Below are 18,770 nucleotides of genomic sequence, written 5' to 3'. Positions count from 1 at the left end.
ATGAGTCATGGCCCTGCAGAGTGTTTTATGCTACCCTCCAACTTATTTACCATGTTTCAAAGCAAAATCATCTAATATGAACGCCATTCTATAACTATATCTAAATATCTTTTCTTTTTAAACAATTGGATTCCTGCTTATTTTTTCCAGATGCACAGCTCTTTAAGGAGAAAAAAAAAAGCAAATCTCCTCGCTGAACCATCTGGATGGCCAGCAGAAATGGGGCTGATCTCAGTACCAATTCTCTCTAGAACCTATTTTATGCTAACTCACATCAGTTGAGCATTCTTCCCTATAAGGGAACATTTAATAGAAATATTACAAGCTCCCATGTGATCACTTCCTCCTCAAGTTTGTTTCCAGAGAAAACGCTTTCTGTGCAGTTGGATGTTGTAGGCTGCTACTCTGAAAAATAAAAACTTGATATGAGTCTCTGTATGCTACAGCTGCCAGAAACCGAGTCCAAATGTCTTGCTTGAGTATCATGATCTACTGGCCTTGGTGCACAAAGGAAGGGAGCGCACCCCTGAAATTTGACCTCTGTTCCTTAGCAGGAATTCTATTTCAATGTGCAAGCTACTTTAAGGCCTTTTAGGAGCAGACAAAATGTGTGACTAAAATAAGTGTAATTGGAACATGAATATTATTTTTCCCATGTATATAACTGCAGCAGCTTCCATTCATACTATGTGTATTTGTGTCCAGTATAGTGTGCCAGTCACTGTGTGACGTACTCAGATGAGCAAAATTTGTCTCCAACTATAATAATCATAAAATGATGGAGGTGACAAAGAAGAGAAACACAACTTCTATGGCTGGCTCATAATGCCTTTAGAAAGTCAAAATTCCCATTTCGCCAAAGGCCTTTACAATCTTAGGAAGGTATTTGGCAAGAGTGATAAATCCTTTCTACTTAGTTCTCCAGTCATTTATCCAACTTTAATACTCCTAAGAAGTACACATCTTCTACTCTCTTTATACATAGTCTAAAGGCCCCAACTTGTAATGCTCTCCTGCAATCCTCGTACCAGATCGTATGTCCAGTGTTTCGGAAATGCAGTCACCAGGTACACTCATTTCTGTTTCACTTCCTGACTCAGGCTGTTCTTGAACCCCAAAAGCAAGCATTCATCGTTTCCCTTATCATTTCCTCATCCACATGAATCTCAGGTAATCTCAAGGCCCAAATAAGTACCACTCTCCTTGATGTGCTTTCTGTTCACAGGGAAGTCTGTCCTCTCTTCTTCAAACATCTGAAGTTCTAATGACTAAGGCACATTTTATCTCCTAGTTATTTGCTAGTTTTCACCTTTCCAGGGCAATTCTGGCTTCTGTAGGAACATCCACTCCAATAATGTTCAGAATTTATAGCCAACCCTAATTTATTTGGAGGTCAATAAGAGACCATCACCTTTTCTATGGCATAATCATAAATATACATTACTAGCTACCTTTTATCTAATAGCAACATGCCAAGTTCTGTTCCATTTAAGATTAAACAATAGTAGATTCCAGAATTCTCTACCAAGAAGTATCATGTATTACTTGAATCTACCATATTACTATGGTAATGCGCTGTGGTTTTGAGCATCCACATTGTGCCAAGAACTGTATAATAGCTATTTCACTCGATCGTCGTAGAGTCATGTGTAGTAAACATTATCAGCATCATTCAAAAGGTCAAAGCATTTCTCCACAGACCATTGTTTAGGGTTGAAGTAAGTTTCTTAAGTAGGTTTGTTCTTCACTACTTGAGTGCTGCCTCTGACTTAAACAAAAAGCCATTCTTAGGTTTATCAATAAGAAGTGTATGAGACTCGTTCAACCAATCTACACTAAATATTCAGCTCATATTTAGCTCCATATTATGTAGTCTGAATAAGACTGATAGTAGGGGTTGGGGATTTAGCTCAGTGGTAGAGCGCTTGCCTAGCAAGTGCAAGGTCCTGGGTTCGGTCCCCAGCTCCGGAAGAAAAAAAAAAAAAAGACTGATAGTAATTCACCATGGGACTTTTAGCTCTGAAGATACAAAACACTCAGATATTGACTATTTGTAAGAGAATGCGGTCAGTCTCCTGATCACTGCACAACTAGGGGTCCAGGCTTTGCATTAAATACTTCCTACCACATGGCTGACTCCAAAGGATGTTGTTTTCCATCGGTGTTATTTTTGTATCTGTTGTTGTTTTGCTCACTTGTCTAAATACAATGATGCCAGACATTCTCAGTTTCACCCTGAAGGACTCACTCTTTAGTCTTTGACCAAGGATAAAAATGACATCTATTTAATCGAGCGTCTTAGAGATAGAATTTCTCCCCCTATTTCCTGCTGCTTTACAAGTGGTGTAATAATTACCACTGGAGCAGGGAAATGTATTATCCAATGCATTTCTGCTACACTCACACACATTTTGTTAATGCAAGTGGTAATTATTTACTTATTTGTCATCAATAGTGCCTCCGAGTCGGTGGGACCTTAATTACTTCCTAATTATCCAGACCCTTATTTCTTTATAAAGACTGACTTGAAAACAGCAGTTCAATAGCTCAGACATTTCACAACTACCATTGATTTTTTCCCTCCCTCCTCATTTATTGATGGGCCATTCTCCCTCTTGTATTTCTTGTTCCATGATAAAGTTGTAAATGAGCTTGTGTATCTTTCTAATTCTGTTACTTAGCCGTAGCTCTTGGGCCTCCTCGTCTGCTTTGCCTCTCCCGGCTGCCATAGTCCTATCGAGACTCTCTCGTTTGAATTCTTCCTCGTGATACATTTCCTCTCAGTGTTCCCCTCACCTTTAAACTTTACAGTTTCCTGTCTCATAAATTCTGGGCCCATTTCCACAAAATTATGCTGCAGAGAAACCATTCTAGCAGAGAAACTTCTTCACCTCATGCTAATATATACACGATCCTCTGTAAGTTGTCCCTTTTTCTCTTTGTGGCTTTAATATACCTAAGAGCTGCAGAGCCCCATCACATATATTTCAACAGAGGGGAAAAAAATCAAACAGCTCTGTCAATGAATAGCATATGTATTTACCTCCAGAAGCCTGGGGAAAACAGAAACAATCAGAATGACTCTATAAATAGGAGCTTCATCAGTTTAATCTCCTCAAAATTTCCACAAACACGGCCATTCTGCCCAAGGTAAGATTTCCTCCAGTGATTTGCTCCATCCATGGCACAAGATCCTATTTATCCTCTAACATGTGCTCTAAACGTGAGGCAATCCCTGTCTGCCGGAATGGAGAGGGTCCTTGCACTTAACTAGCAGGGGATGCTTTATTTCTGACATCCGTACCTGGGATGCTAACTTTCTCTGCATTCCTTTCCACACGTCATCTTTATCCTACAGATAAATACCCTAAAAATAATAAAAACAGGAACAAAAGGACTACGGTTTCAAACTTAGCCCTTGCCATGCGATGTGGCAAAGCACGATTTTATTCTCCAATTGCTGGTTTTAAATCGCATAAATTTACTGACTGTTCAGGGGTCAGGAGTCTAAAGTGAACCTCAATTGGGTTAAAATCAAAGGGCCAGCAGGACTGTGCTCACACTGTATGCTAGGATAGAAAAGGCTCCATTGAGTAGGACCTACACCTCATCGGGGCAGCACAGGAGAGCTGCTCCTGGTGGAGGGGGCACAGGTGAGCTGCCCCAGGGGAGAGTACAGGAGAGATAACCCTGCCACTCATCTGGCATGAGGTGGCATGGGTGTGGGAGGAATACCCACCCTCCCCTCTTGCGTTAGCCTAGAGATCTGACCCTGGGATCATGAGAGCAGGCGAGCTAGTCCTGCCCCTTTATTGGCTGTAGCACTCAGGGCAAGAGGACCCTGCACCTTGCCTGGGCAATAGCTAGTCCTTACAACAACGGCACTGGTGAGCCAGTCCCGAGGATGTGAAGAGCAAGAGAGCTTTCCCAGCCCCTCACAGGCTGCAACACTTTCCAGAATGGGCTCTGAACCTCTTCTGGGCAGCACAATCAAGCTGGCTCTAGAGGTGTGGATGGCAGTGAATCTGCTTGAGGGCATGAGAGCAGGAGAGTGGACCCTGTCTCCTGCCAATGGTGAGCATTGAGTAGCCTAGCCGAAGCAGTGCTGGAGAGCTCGCCATGGTGTTGAGGCTAAGGGAGAGCTGGTGGGCTGACCAGCTCCGCTACCACCCAGGTCCAGATCCAGCACTCTGAATTGGCCTACACTAAAATCTATATCATCCGCAAATGGGTGGGACATGTTAAAGAGACAGTCCCAAAGCTGCAGGATCTCCATGACACAGCATAACAATAGAATAACTGGGAGGAGTCCTGATGAGGATTCAATATCGACGGTGTCAGAGAAGCCAAAGACCTAGAATCAGACCAATGATATTGCAACGAGCATTTGTAGGTGAGGATGCATGGGCAGAGGGATATACTGTGGGACACACTGGGACCTACTACAGCTTCCAAGACGAGATGCTTTCTGTGCTTTATTGTTGCTATTGGTATTGGTGGTGGTGGTGATAGTGGTGGTAGTGTGTGTGTGCGTGTAAGTGTTCGTGCATGTGCGTGGGTGTGCACATGCCTGTGTTTCTTCACATGTGCGTGCACGTGCGTGTATGTGTGTGCATGCGTGTATGCATGCGTGCATGCATGTCTGTGCATGTGTGCATGCACGTGTGTGTGTTGTGTGCGTGCATGCATGCGTGCATGCATGCGTGCATGCATGTCTGTGCATGTGTGCGTGCATGTGTGTGTGTTGTGTACGTGTGTACATGCGTGTGTGTACGCGCATGTGTGTGTATGTCTGTTGTGTGTTTTCGTGTGTGTGTGTGTGTGTGTGTGTGTGTGTGTGTGTGTGTGTGCGCGCATTCTGAGTGCTTGCAGATCAAAAGACAGTGCTGGATGTGCACCTCCATCTCTCTCCACACCTATTTCTCTCCGTCTGTTTTTTTTGAGGCAGGATTTCTCCCTGAACCTGAGGCACATTTTCTCAGATAGATTTCAAACTGCCAGAACAGTAAGTAAGATAATGTTTACGGCAGCTTATTACAGCAGCAACAGACAACAAACACAAGGCTAGACCCAAGCTTAGATGCCTTTTGGCTGTTTGTTGTTGTTTTGTTTGTTTTGTTTGCTTGCTTGCTTGCTTGTTTGATGAGGTAGGGCTTCATGTGGCTAACGATCAATCACCTTGAACTCCTGATCTTTGCCTCTGCCTCCTAAGTGCTGGGACTACAGGGAGTGTTGCAAGGGCAAATGGTGGATATGAGGGAATGGGAGGTGAGTGCGACTAGGGTACATAATGCGAAACTCAAAACTCATCAGTAAAAAAGAAAAAGAAAAGGCTACATCCGGTACTTCACCTTTACCTGCTTCCAGAGGCTACCCTCAGTTTGGCCCGTCCACATTCAGGACAAGAAATGGACAGAAGGGCATCTCATACTATAACACCCTTGATACTGACTCTCCGGCTTTTGTCTTTGATGTAAAGGTGTCTGAGATTCAGGGGCCCTTCTGATGAACACAGGCAAACTGCTCTATCTCAATGTCCACTGACTAACTGAATGAATTCCTCTTTGCCGTGTACATATGTTCAACTTCCAAGTGATAAGATATGAACATTTTTGAGGAGTCATTATTTGTCCTACCATAATACCAGTATTATGATACATCTGGATTTGCTATTAAAACAATGAAATTACATTTCAAATAAACAGGATCCCCTTAAAAATAAGTTGGGGAAACCATTCACGTTTCTAATTGTACTAAAAATGTTAGAGGTCTTTGGAGTTCGGTTGGTTGTTTTGGTTTTGTTTTTAGTGTTGTCTTCAAACTCAACAGAACATTCTTAGAATAGTTACAATTGTATCAGTTTTTACATATTTAAATATGAAAAAAGCAAGGGAAAAAAAACCCGCCCCATATCTGAAATTCTCACACTCTAGAAGCTGAGGTAAAACCAGAGTTTAAGATTGGTCTGGGCTGCATAAGAAGATCCTATCTCAGGAAATCAGACACAAAGATTACATGAATTTGCTTTTGAAAAGGGCCAACATCGTAAGAAAGCAAATGTTTTGTCTTCCATAAATAATCAAATGAAAAATACCATTTAAATCCAAAATAAGATGAGACCAATAAAATAATAAGGCTATTTTCCAGAACAAGCATTCTTTGTATTATAATAATAATTGTCTGATTCCCCTTCTCAGTGAGATTCGTGTGTACCCTCTCACCCCTACCTTGTTAGTTATTTGAGTGTGTGAAGTATAACATGGTTATCCCTTATAGCTGATAGCCACTTAGAAGTGCTCACATTCTGGGTGTGTCTTTCTGAGTCTAGGTTACTTTACTCAGGATGATATTTTCTAGTTGTATCCATTTGCCTACAAATTTCATGATGTCATTGCTTTTAGTAACTGAATAATACTCCATTGGATAAATGCGCCATTTTTTCTTTATTCTTTCTGCTTTTGAGGGACATCTAAGTTGTTTCCAGTTTCTGGCTACTACTAAGAAAGCTGCTATGAACATAATTGAGCAAGTGTTGAACGTCCTTTGGGTATGTGCTTAGGAGTGGTATAGCTGGAGCTTGAGGCAGATCAATTCCCAATTTTCTGAGAAATCGCCATATTGATTTCCAAAGTGGCTATACATTGCACTCCCACCAGCAGTGGAGGAGCGTTTTTCTTGCTCCGCATCCTTGCCAGCAATGAACTGTCATTTGAGTTTTTGATATTAGCCATTCTGACAGATTTAAGATGGAATCTCGGGGCAATTTTGATTTGCATTTCCCTGATGGCTAAGATGTTGAACATTTCTTTAAATAATTCTTGGCCATTAGAGAGAGATTTCTCTGTTGAGAATTCCGTTTAGGTTCTCATCCCATTTTTTAAGTTGGATTATTTTGTTGTTGATGTCTAGTTTTTTGAGATCTTTATATATCCTGGATATAAACCCCTTGTCAGATATGGGGTTGAAATTTTTTTTTTCCATTTTAGAAGCTGCTGTTTGGTCCTTTTGATGGTATCTTTTGCCTTACAGAAGCTTTTTTAGTTTCATGAGGGGACATTTAGTTTTTTAAAGATTTATTTATTTTTATTTATATGAGTACATTGTGGCTGTCTTCAGACACACATCAGAAGAGGGCATCAAATCTCACTACCACCGATGGTTGTGAGCCATCCTGTGGTGGATGGGAATTGAACTCAGGGCCTCTGGAAAAGCAGTCAATGCACTTAACCACGGAGCCATCTCTCTAGCCCAGAGGTCCCGTTTATTAATTGTTGATTGTAGTGCCTAAGCAATTGGTTCAGGAAGTTCTCTCCTGTGCCAATGAGTTCAAGATTATCTCCACTCTTTCTTTTATAAGGTTCAGTGTATCTGGCTTAAGGTCTTTCATCTACTTGAACTTTAATCGTATGCAAGGTGATAGATTGGATCTATTTGCATTCTTCTACTTGCCTAAATCCAGATAGATCAGCAACATTTAGTGAAGATGCTTTCTTTTCTCTATTCTATATTTTGGGATTCTTTATCAAAAATTAGGTGTCCATAGGTGTGTAGATTTATTCCTGGATATTCAGTTCAATTTCATTGACCAACCTGTTTTTATGCCAACATCATATTTGTTTTTATGACTATTTCTCTGTAGTACCATTTCAAATCAGAGATGGTGATACCTCCAGAAGTTCTTTTACTGTACAGGATTGTTCTAGCTATCCTCATTTTTTTTTTGTTTTTCCATATGATGTTGAATATTGTTCTTTCAAAGTCTATAAAGAATTGTGTTGGAATTTTGATGGGAATTGCATAGAATCATAGGATCTGGAGATTACTTTTGGAAAGATGATAGTTTTTACTATGTCAGTCCTACTGATCCATGAACATGGGAGATCTTTCTGTCTTTGATATTGTCTTAAATGTCTTCCTTCAGAGACTTAAAGTTCCTATTATACAGGTCCTCCATTTGCTTGGTTAGAGTTGACCGAAGATAGTTTATACAATTCGTGACTCTCGTGAGGGTGCTGCTTCACTCATTTCTTCTTCAGCCTGTTTATTTTTTGTATATAGGACAGTTATTGATTTTTTAACTTTGTGTTGTATCTAGACACTTCAGCTGCAGGAGTTCCCTGGTAGAATGTTTGGGGTCACTTATATATATTATCATATCATCTGTGAAAAGTGATACTTTTACTTCTTCCATTTCAGTTTGTATCCCCTTGATCTCCTTTCGTTGTCTTATTGCTCTAGCTAGAACTTTTGTACTCTTTTGAAGTACTTGTCTTATTCCTGATTTAATTGGATTGCTTTAAGTTTCTCTCCATTTAATTTGATGCTGTCTATTGACTTGCTATACATTGCCTTTATTATGTTTAGGTATGTGCCTTGAATCGCTGATCTCTCCAAGACTTTTATCATGAAGGGGTGTTGGATTTTGTTAAAGGCCTTTTCATTAGATAATGAGATGAACATGTGGTTTTTTTCTTCCAGTTTGTTTATCTGCTAGATTATACTGATATATTTTTGTATGTTGAGTCATCTCTACATCTCTACGATGAAGACTACTTGATCATGGAAAATGTTTTTGATGTGTTTTGGGTTTTTTTTTTTTTGAGAGTGTTTTATTGAGTATTTTTTGCATCCATGCTCATGAGGGAAATTAGTCTGAAATTCTCTTTCTTCTTTGTTGATTTTTTGTGTGGTTTAAGTATCAGAGTGACTATGGCCTCACAATGTTCCTTCTGTTTCTATTAGTGGAATAATTAGAGGAGTATTGGTATTAGCTCTTCTTTGAAAACTGGTAGAATTTTTGTCTAAAACAAAGGAGGATGGAAGGAGAGAGTACTGGAAGAGACAATTGGAATTGGGGGTCATCTCAGAGGTGAGATAGAAACATAGGGCAATGGAAACTCCCAGAAATAGATAAGGTGATCCTAGGTAAGACTTGTCGCAGTGGAGGGATATGGAGCCTGAACCAGCCATCTTCTGTAACCAGACATGACCTCCAGTAAAGGGATTGGAACACCAAGTCTATCCACAAAACCTTCAACCTATAATTACTCCTACTTATAAGATGTGCTGGGGTAATGGTGGTGCAGAAATTCTAAGAGTGGCCAACCAATGACTGGTCCCCCTTGAGACCCATGCCATGAGAAGGAATCAAGCTCTAACACTGTCCTGAGTGCCAGGAGCCAGAGGCTGGGCAGCCCTGAGACCCACAACCAAACACAAATGGGAAAAAAATTCAACGAATTGATTCCTAATTATATTCTGCGACACTAGATTGTTTTAGCCCAGTTGTCATCAGAGAGGCTTCATCCAGCAACTGATGGAAAGAGTTGCAGAGAGCAAACATTAGAAGGAACTTAGGGAATCCCTTGGAAGAGGGGAAGGAAGATTGTAAGAGCCAGAAGGGTCAAGGACACCACAAGAAAACCTACAGAATCAATTAACCTGGGCCTGTGGGGGCTCACAAAGTGAGCCACCAGCCAGGGAATCTGTATGGGACTGATTGAGGGGACTGATTGAGACCCTCTACATGTATTTCACAATTGTGTAGCCAGGTCTTCCTGTAGGACTCCCAAGAGTGGAACTTAGAGCTATCTCTGCTTCTGTTGCCTGATTTGGAGACTCTTCCCCTACTGGGTGGCCTTGTCCAGCCTTAGTAGAAGAGGACGTGCCTAGTCTTACTGCAACTTAATATGCCATGGCTGGTTGATATCCATTGAGGCCAGCCCTTTTCTGAAGAGAAATGAAGGAGGAGTGGGTGGGGGATGGGGGTAGGGAACTGGGGAGTCGGGAAACTTCAGTCCTCCAGTCAGGGTGTAAAATAAATTAAGTTAAATAGCATTAAGAGACAAAATAAAATAGTTAGTGAGCACTTACTAGCAATCTGTACTATTCTGGATACTTTACATGAATTAACTTAGGGATGCGAGATAGGTACTATTTGTAAGTGTGCGTATGTGTGTGGAGGGAGGGGTGTATGTGTCTGTGTGTATGGGTGTGTGCTTGGTATGTGCACATGTATGTGTACAAGTGTGCATGCCTATATGAGCATGGATGGGGAAAGAGAAGGGCATCACGGATCCTCCTCTAACTATCATTTGGGCTTATTTCTTTGAGGCTGAGTCTTTCCTTAAACCTGAAGCTTACATTTTTGTCTAAGCTGGCAGACAGCAAACCACAGTGACCCTCTCTCCAAGCCCTAAGAGCACAAGACCATGACAAGCTTGTATATGTATTCCAGGGTCTGATTTCAGATCCTTGTAATAAGACAGCAACCACTCTAAACCACTGAGCCATCTCCCAGCCACAAAAAGTACTATTGTGAACACCATTTTGCATGTGACTTTAACAACTAGACAGTTTAAATAACTTCCTTAAGGTAACTGTCTAAGAAATGGAAAAGCAGAGATTCTAACCCAAGGAATTTGTTCCTAATCCTATAATCAGAGCCTTACCTATGGAACCCAGTATTTCCTTTATAATTAACTCCTCTCCCATGTATTTTGTGCATTTCAGCAGCAAAATAGTTTGCTAAGAAGGAAGAAAATTAGGTATTGTATTAAAAAAAAAAAACAAAAGCTAGAAGTCAAATGGTGTATTTGTTTGGTTTTTGCTTTATGATGTTTACCCTTAAAATAGCACAATGACCACAAAATTATACATGAGACAAACATAAAGAGAAAACACCAAGCAGTGTCATCAAAATATTCATCTAAAGTATACTTCAGGTTTCCTCCCAGTATTTCTGGGTGCAGACATTAGAGAAGTGAAGAATCACCCTGTGCCGTACAGCCAGAGAACGACTTTCTCCAGCTGTTGGAGTTGGGCTGAGAGCCTGCAGTTCAGGAGGAAGCCAGAAAAGGCACAGATAACCCCACTGTGGTAGTTAAGTGTGGTAGACAGCACCAGGAGCCAGCGGAGAGCGGCTTAGTCTGAGAGGACAGGCTCTGTGGGCACACTATCCTAAAAGGAGCAGACATATTTAAGTCTTTAAGGTCAAGTTTATTTGTAAAATAATTTAGCTGGTCATCCTGTCCCTTAAAACCAAAATTAGAGAGGCTCAAAGCCCTATTCCTGACTTGTAGGAAGTCTGTCTCTTCTCTGGGTTTCTCCAGATCCCCACAGATGCTATTATGAACATCTGTGGCTCTCAGCCCTCACCTCTGCTCGTGAGTTCAGTTTAGAGATCATCTTGCCTTCTGAGGTCTAAGTTATCTCTAGATTTACCTCAACCTTCCAATGCACAAACAAAACACTCACTTGTGAATGCTTTGTGCCTGTGTCTGAGTGTCTCAGAATATTGACAAGGAGTACACTCCAGCATCACATGGCTCCCACATCTAACAGTGAGCACATCCATTCCTAACAGTTCTTCACCATCTTCTATGGCTCTGGGCCTTCTCCAGCTACATTATAAGACACTGAATCATACCTTGTGGCCACTTGCCTGTCTCTTACTTCAAGACAGCAGAATAGGGCTTTGTACATGGACTCCACCTATGTCTTGGCCAGGGTACCATCCAGGGAAGTTATATTTTTCAATGAAACCACCATTTAGTTTGTCTAGACCATTAATATACCCAGAACAGGAACTACTCAATGTAACAGATGATTCTTTTCAGCCTATTCTTACACTTTGTCTTCATTTATTTGGCAATTTGATTTTAAATCGGGGGTGGAGGGAAACAAGCAAACTAGACATATTTAGTAGTTACGCTTCAGAGGAACAAACCTTCATTGCTTCCACACCTATTCATTACTACCAACTATCCTTTAATTAATTAATTTTAAAATTTAGCCATCAATTATCACCTAAGAATGATGGATGTGTTCCTCAAGTTGCTACAAGTGGACCGAATTCTGAAAATTTAGCCGTCAGCATTGTTACAGATTCCGAAAATTGCACTTTCTCAATTACCATATGCTCTTTTGCCTTATTCTAGAAGAATAAAAATTAATAATAAATGTAGAATTTCTAAATTCTTTCAGAGGGATTGAAGAAACATACACATCTCCAAACTAGACTATATAAAAATTAGTATTTGTTTGCAAATGCCCCAAGAAGAAATAGTGCAACTGTCTTCCCCAGCCAAAGTAAAAAGCACATCACAAGCTGCCTGGTGATCTACCTAAGCGAGCACAGACAGGTTTATTACCTGAAGAGTCGAGCAGCCCATTCCTTAAGACTGTTAGTAAGTGTTTAGATGTTGAATAGCCTTCGAGGAAGAAAATTAATCAAAGAAAATAAAATTGTATTTCTTCCTCAAGACTGTAATAAGATACAATGTGGGACAGGAGTGGAATAAGCAGGAAATGCAGGATTTATTTTATAATCTCCAACCTCCCCAAATCCCACTGCCTCTAAAGCAAATCCGAAAACCTTCTGTACCGAATGGAAATTGGATAGAGGCTGACTTTTACCCTACCTGTTCTTATTGGTTATATAATGATACCCACGTTCAACTCAGCTGCCTCCTAGCAGAGCTGGGCTTGGGGATTTACACTGGTGAATTTGTAATCCCTGCACTTTGCAGCTGATCATTGCAAGAAATGCAAAAATATTTTTTATCATCTTGCTCTTTTGATAAAGAACATGAAGAAATAAACTAAACCCCCAGCAGGTAAAAACACAATTTTGTGCTATATTTTAAGGTTTCCAACAAATAATTTTCAAACTCTGTAACTTCAAGTTATCTATATTTTAGTCTCTCATAAAAGCAGAAACCTTGGAAGTGATGTGTTTGTGGGCATATTTTTTTTTAACTGAGTGTAATAAAATAAACTGAAACGCTTTCATAGAAATTAGACCTTTATTTTAGATTAATTTGTAGATTCTGGCTTATTAACTTAAAATTGCAAAAACGTTTTTGCTACTAGACCCTCTTGACTTATGTAATTAGTTAAAGACTTTATGCCAGTTTCATGTGCCTGGAGGTTTTGCATTCTTCTTTATGAAATCAGAGTCTAAAGACAAAGATCAACCCTTGATAATGTTGATAAAAATCACTTAAATGGATAGAATAGTCAATGAGACGTTGTGACTGCATTACACTCCTATCTGAAGGAAGAATGTTATTAATTCTCAAAAAGCGTTCCTATCTTATAAGAGATTTAACAGTATGTAAATGTGACCAGGATTATTCAGTTCATTTCATGGTGATTCAGGCAGGAGACAAGCAGCAGGCAAGAAAGACAGCATAATGAACCAAGTAGACATTTAGTCACATAGAAAGAAGGGTTAGGGACAGAATAAGCCAGAGGCGGAGGTAGCAAGAGAAGAAAATTAATTGAGCACATCTAATTTATAATAACATCTTTTATTTCGGTGGTTCTGGAGACTGAGCTAGGCTAAGCGAGCTCTCTAACAGGAAGTAAATTTAATCACAGGGTCTCACTCAGACTAGAATTGAACTCACCCTGTAGCTCAGTTTGTGAGTTTGGGATGCTCTAGCCTTAGCCTCTTCAGTAGCTGAGGTGACAGACCTGTGCTGCAGGCCCAGCTTGCCAGATGTTACTCTGTCCTTATGTAAATGCATTAAAGCTCCTTGACACCATGAAGTAGGAACTAACGTCATCCACATTGCACAGATGGGGAGACAAAATACTAAAAAGCTCATGCTGACTTTCTCTATTTTTTAAACTTCTTTTGAATATCCAGTCTACTGTGATGACAAGGGGGGTGCGGGGGAGGCATGAGTAGATGGATACATAACAAATTCTGCCTTTCTGGGTGGAAAACAAAATTGAATTTACTCTGTGAGCTATCTACTTGCCTTCTACAGTTGCTTTCTGAAGAGCATAAAAAAAAGTCTTTCTTTTCTAAGAGAATGGGAATTTCTAAACCTACCAAGCAGAACAGAAGTCTACCAATGACTCCTCTTTACAGCATAGCACAAGGTGCCCCCTCCAAGAACAGGCACGGCAAAATGAAACTCTTCTTGCCAGATGAATTAAAAGAAAAAACACCCACTCCAGGAGGAAACACACAGACACACACACACACACACACACACACACACACACACACACACACACACACAGAGTGGGGGAAGGGGGGATTATTTCAGTGCACTAAAGTCATCCAAAGCCAAGGCCACAGCCTGGCTAGCAGATCGGCCTGAAGCAGCTGGCGCTCTTCTGCAGGACACAGCCTGTGTCACATGCTGTGACTGGGAACAGATATGTATGTTAGGTTTTTTATTGGATATCTTATTTATTTACATTTCAAATATTATACCCTTTCCTGGTTTCCCCTCCACAAACCTATCCAATCCTCCTTCTCCCTGCTTCTATGAAGATGTTTCCCCACCCACACCTTCCTCCCTGCCCTGGCATTCCCTTATACTGGGGCATTGAGCCTTCCCAGGACCAAGGGCCTCTCCTCCCATAGATGTTGGACAAGGCCATCCTCCGCTACATATGTGGCTGGAGCCATGGGTCACTGCATGCATACTCTTTGGTTGGTGGTTTAGTCCCTGGGAGATCTGGGGGGTCTGGTTGGTTGATATTGTTCTTCCTATGGTTGCAAACCCCTTCAGTTCCTTTAGTCCTTTCTCTAACTCCAGCATTGGGGACATTATGCTCAGTTAATGTTTGGCTGTGAGCATCTGCCTCTATATTTGTCAGGCTCTGGCAGAGCCTCTCAGGAGACAGCTATATCAGGCTCCTGTCAGCATGTGCTTCTTGGCATCAGCAATATAGTCTAGGTATATATATATGAGCTGGATCACCAGGTGGAACAGACTCTGGATGGCCTTCCCTTCAGTCTCTGCTCCATACATTGTCTCCGTATTTCCTCCCTTGAGTATTTTGTTTCCCCTTCTATGAAGGACTGAAGCATCCACACTTGGTCTTCCTTCTTCTTGAGATTCATGTGGTCTGTAAATTTTATCTTGGATATTCTGAGCTTTTGGGCTAATTTCCACTTATCAGTGAGTGCATACCATGAGTTTTCTTTTGTGACTGGGTTACCTCACTCAGGATGACATTTTCTAGTTCTATCCATTTGCCTAAGAATTTCATGAAGGCATTGTTTTTGATAGCTGAGTAATATTCCATTGTGTAGATGTACCACATTTTCTGTATCCATTCCTCCGTTGAAAGACATCTGGCTTCTTTCCAGCTTCTGACTATTGTAAATAAGGCTGCTATGACTATAGGGTAGCATGCGTCCTTGTTGTATGTTGGAGCATCTTTTGGTTTTATTTTAAACACTTCCCACTCCAATAGTCCTGTCTATTTATGTTGCCTATGAATATAGCAATGATCAGCATGTCTCAGAGTCCCTAAAAGTGCAATAGTGACATGCATACCTTGGTAGAAACCAACAGTTCTTTAACTGAACATAAGGCCTGCTCAACAAGAAGGAAATTATGGCTGGTACTGGAACCTAGCTAACTGCCTGGGGCTAGCGACATCATGGATGTTAGTGGAGAACCCACCACTTTACTAAATCAGCAAAATCCCTAACTACACCCTAAGTATTTGTTCTTGGACTCATAAATATAGGTCACACCCATCATCAAAGAAACAGCTCCTCACAATAGAGGCCATTACAGAAAACCACAACTAGTTCAAATGAAGAGAACAAATGACTATGTAGTGCCCAGACCCAACTGTAACACCTGACACAACACAACTCCTGCCCTTAAAAGCTCAAGGAACATAATGGAAGTGGGACAGGAAGGTTCTAAGACCCAGAGAACAGAGAGTTTGCTGTGAGATTGCATCTTCTAGAAATGTCAGAAGCTACACCCATGAGGTCTCACTAACTTGGCTACTTAAACAAGACCTGAGTGAAGACAACACCAATGGACATGCTGACATGGAAAGGGAAATTTTCATGTGCTCTCACCTTTAGACAAAGAACTACATGTAACTAAGGAATGCTGAAAGCAGGACTCTTCTTAGGGAAAGTTATATGAAACCAAGTAGTCAGCTCTAAATCTGATACATACAAGTAACACAACGCAGACTGTGATGACTAATCTTGATTGTCAACTTCACTGCATTTTGGAATTAACTAAAAGTCAAGCAGCTGGCACACCTGTGAGGGATTTGTCTTGGTTGGATTATGTGGGGTGGAAGGTGCACCCTAAATGCAAATCATTTGGAGTCAAAAGACACACCCTACACGTAAAAGCCCACGGGATAAAGATTCTTTTGCTTTCTGCCTGTTTACCCTTACTCTTGTGGGGAAGTCCATCTATCCTGTTCCTGAGCTACAGCTTCACTGGTTTTAGGACCTACTTCTTTGGGATTTCAATGTAAAATGAAAACTAGCTACTCTCTAGGTCTTCCCAGGATGGCAGTACCAGGTTGTGATTGCTGAGGCATCAGTCTCAGGGACTGAGCAGCTACTGGATCCTTGGCTTTCCCATCAAGAGAAGGTCATTGTTGGACTACTCAGACCCCAGAAGACTCTAGTAAATCGTGTGTGTGTGTGTGTGTGTGTGTGTGTGTGTGTGTGTGTGTGTGTGTGTGTATAACAATAATTACAGAAACAGAGGTCACAAATTTGAGAGAGAGCAACATGGGGAACATGACAACAGTTTGGGGGGGTAATGGAATGGAAAGCCACCTAAGGTCCAGCCACCTCTCCCTGGACTCAGACTGCCCTACTTGCTTACCCGTAACAGTTTTACTAATCTTCCCAGCCTCTGTCTAGCTTGGAAAACACTTCTCAACTCACTTCCAACATCACTTTCCCTGGAAAGCTATTCCCAAAAATGTCAAGAAAGGACAAAAACCAGACAGGAAACTTCTCTTCTGATGATAGCATCCACTATCAAAGAGAGTCAGACTGAGAACAAGGAATGTTTTACCTTCTTGTCCCTTCCTCAATTTGGTACAAGTCAAATAAATGGTAACGAGGTTGGGGCTCATGCACTCTCCAGTGGTTTGCTCCAGGCTGAGCATCTCTAACCTGAAAATTCAAAATATGAAAGGTTCTAAAATGTGAAGCACTTTGAACGCCATGTAGCAATGCGGGAGAGCAGATGCTCTGTGACTAATGGGCCCTGCCCTTTCTGTGAGTATAAGCAATATGCTTGCCTTTCCCCAACCCCACTAATCTATAACCCTCTAGAGCAAAGCATGTCTTATTCACATGGATTATATCTTTCTTCTCTCCCCACCCCTCTTCATCATAATACCTTACACATTAATATTTCCTAAATAAATATTTGATAAATGCTTGCAAAGATGGTATACCCTTAAGGACTTTAACAATTTCTAGGAGAGATGCCAAGATTTCCCATAAAAGCTACAAGACCCAACCAGGCATAACTGAGATATTAAGTACTGGGGAAATTGTTCTTTGCCTTGTGACTGACATAGATTTACTCATGGGTCAAAAGCATACGAAGCATGTGTTTTGTGTGTGTGTGTGTGTGTGTGTGTGTGTGTGTGTGTGTTTCCACACTTTTCCTTATTGTTATTAAGGTTTCACCAATGTCTTTCCATTACAGAGCACTTCACTTATTTAATTCCACCATTGGCCATGTTTTGGGCCCTGCAAACTCCCCTAAGATCTCTCAGACACTGAGCCACCAACCAGGTAGCATACATGAGCTGGTCTGAGGCCCCAACACATACATAAAGGATTGTCTGATCTGGCCTCAGTGGGAGAAGACACACCTAACTCTCTAGAAGCACCAGGAAGTGGGGAGGCCTGACAGGGCTTGGGGGAGGGTGAGGAACATCCCCTTGAAGATGGGGGTGGGGGGATATGGGATGAGGAACTGTGGGAGAGCAGGCCAGAAGGGGGGCAACAACTGGCATGTAAAAGAAAATAAAAGTAAGTTTATAAAAAGAAAAGAAAATAGTAAACTGAAAAAAGAAATAGAAGAACTAAAGCAAGAGCTAATTCAGGGAGAGATTCATAATGGAGTGAAGCAAATACCAGTTACACTGAGTACTTCACTAGAGACTAACTCTGAAAGTGTGGTACAGTCTCCATCAGTAACAACCACCACTTCTTCTGGTACAAAATAACAGATTGGGGTGGGGGTGGGGTGTGGGGAGGTGAAGGAAGGCAAAAGAGAAAAGTGAAAAGAAAGGAGAGAAAAAGGAGACACAGCAGTTGGCAGCAAGTCTGCCCCGAAGCCTACAGACTTACCTCACCTGGATCTTCTAATTGGTTGCCAAGGAACACTCGGATGCAGATTCACTCTATGTAGAAGTAGATATGAGAGAAACAGCCCCAAGTGGACTTGTGAATCATGTTCCTCTAGAACAGATGCAAAATCAGATGGTGGTTTTTACTTTGTCATCTGAAACCTGCAAAAACGCAGGGAGTACTGTCCCAAGCAATGGTGAAGTGTGCCAGTTCACCAGAAAAGTGGAGATTCTGGCCCCTCCCAGGGGGTCCGTTTCCCTGGAGACAGAATTACTTTTGATGCTTTTCCTGGAGAACCTGACAAGGAGCTGAACCCTAAGAGGAAGATCTGGAAGCAGATCCAGCCTGACCTGCACACCAATGATGAGTGTGTGACCACATACAAGGGGAAGGGGAAGGGAGTTTGCAAAGCACGTGGTTTTTAATGAAAAATGTTTTAAGCAGAAGGCACTGTACTCGGTGCTGTGGGAGCAGATCGGACAAGAGACGGGGATCCCTCTACCTTTCAGGCTGGATAATGACAAGAGGAGACAGGAACCTCAATAACTAGAGCCCAGCATGGTTGATGATGATCATGACAGAAAGTCTCCCCAACAGGAAGAGCGGCAATCAACAAGTCAGCAGTGAGAGACCAGGTCTGTAGTCTTCTTGTCCT

The 18,770-nt window shown here is 41.4% G+C and overlaps 1 pseudogene; it reads left to right on the top strand.

Moving 5' to 3' along the window:
- The first annotated feature begins 17,820 nt into the window (after positions 1-17,820).
- LOC116895851 lies at positions 17,821-18,540 on the top strand (annotated as a pseudogene).
- Positions 18,541-18,770: the final 230 nt, after the last annotated feature.

This window comes from Rattus rattus, chromosome 3 (assembly GCF_011064425.1).
Source record: "Rattus rattus isolate New Zealand chromosome 3, Rrattus_CSIRO_v1, whole genome shotgun sequence".
Classification (NCBI taxonomy): Eukaryota; Metazoa; Chordata; class Mammalia; order Rodentia; family Muridae; genus Rattus; species Rattus rattus.
The sequence above is the reverse complement of the archived record's forward strand: the minus strand, read 5'-3'. Positions and strand labels throughout refer to the sequence as shown.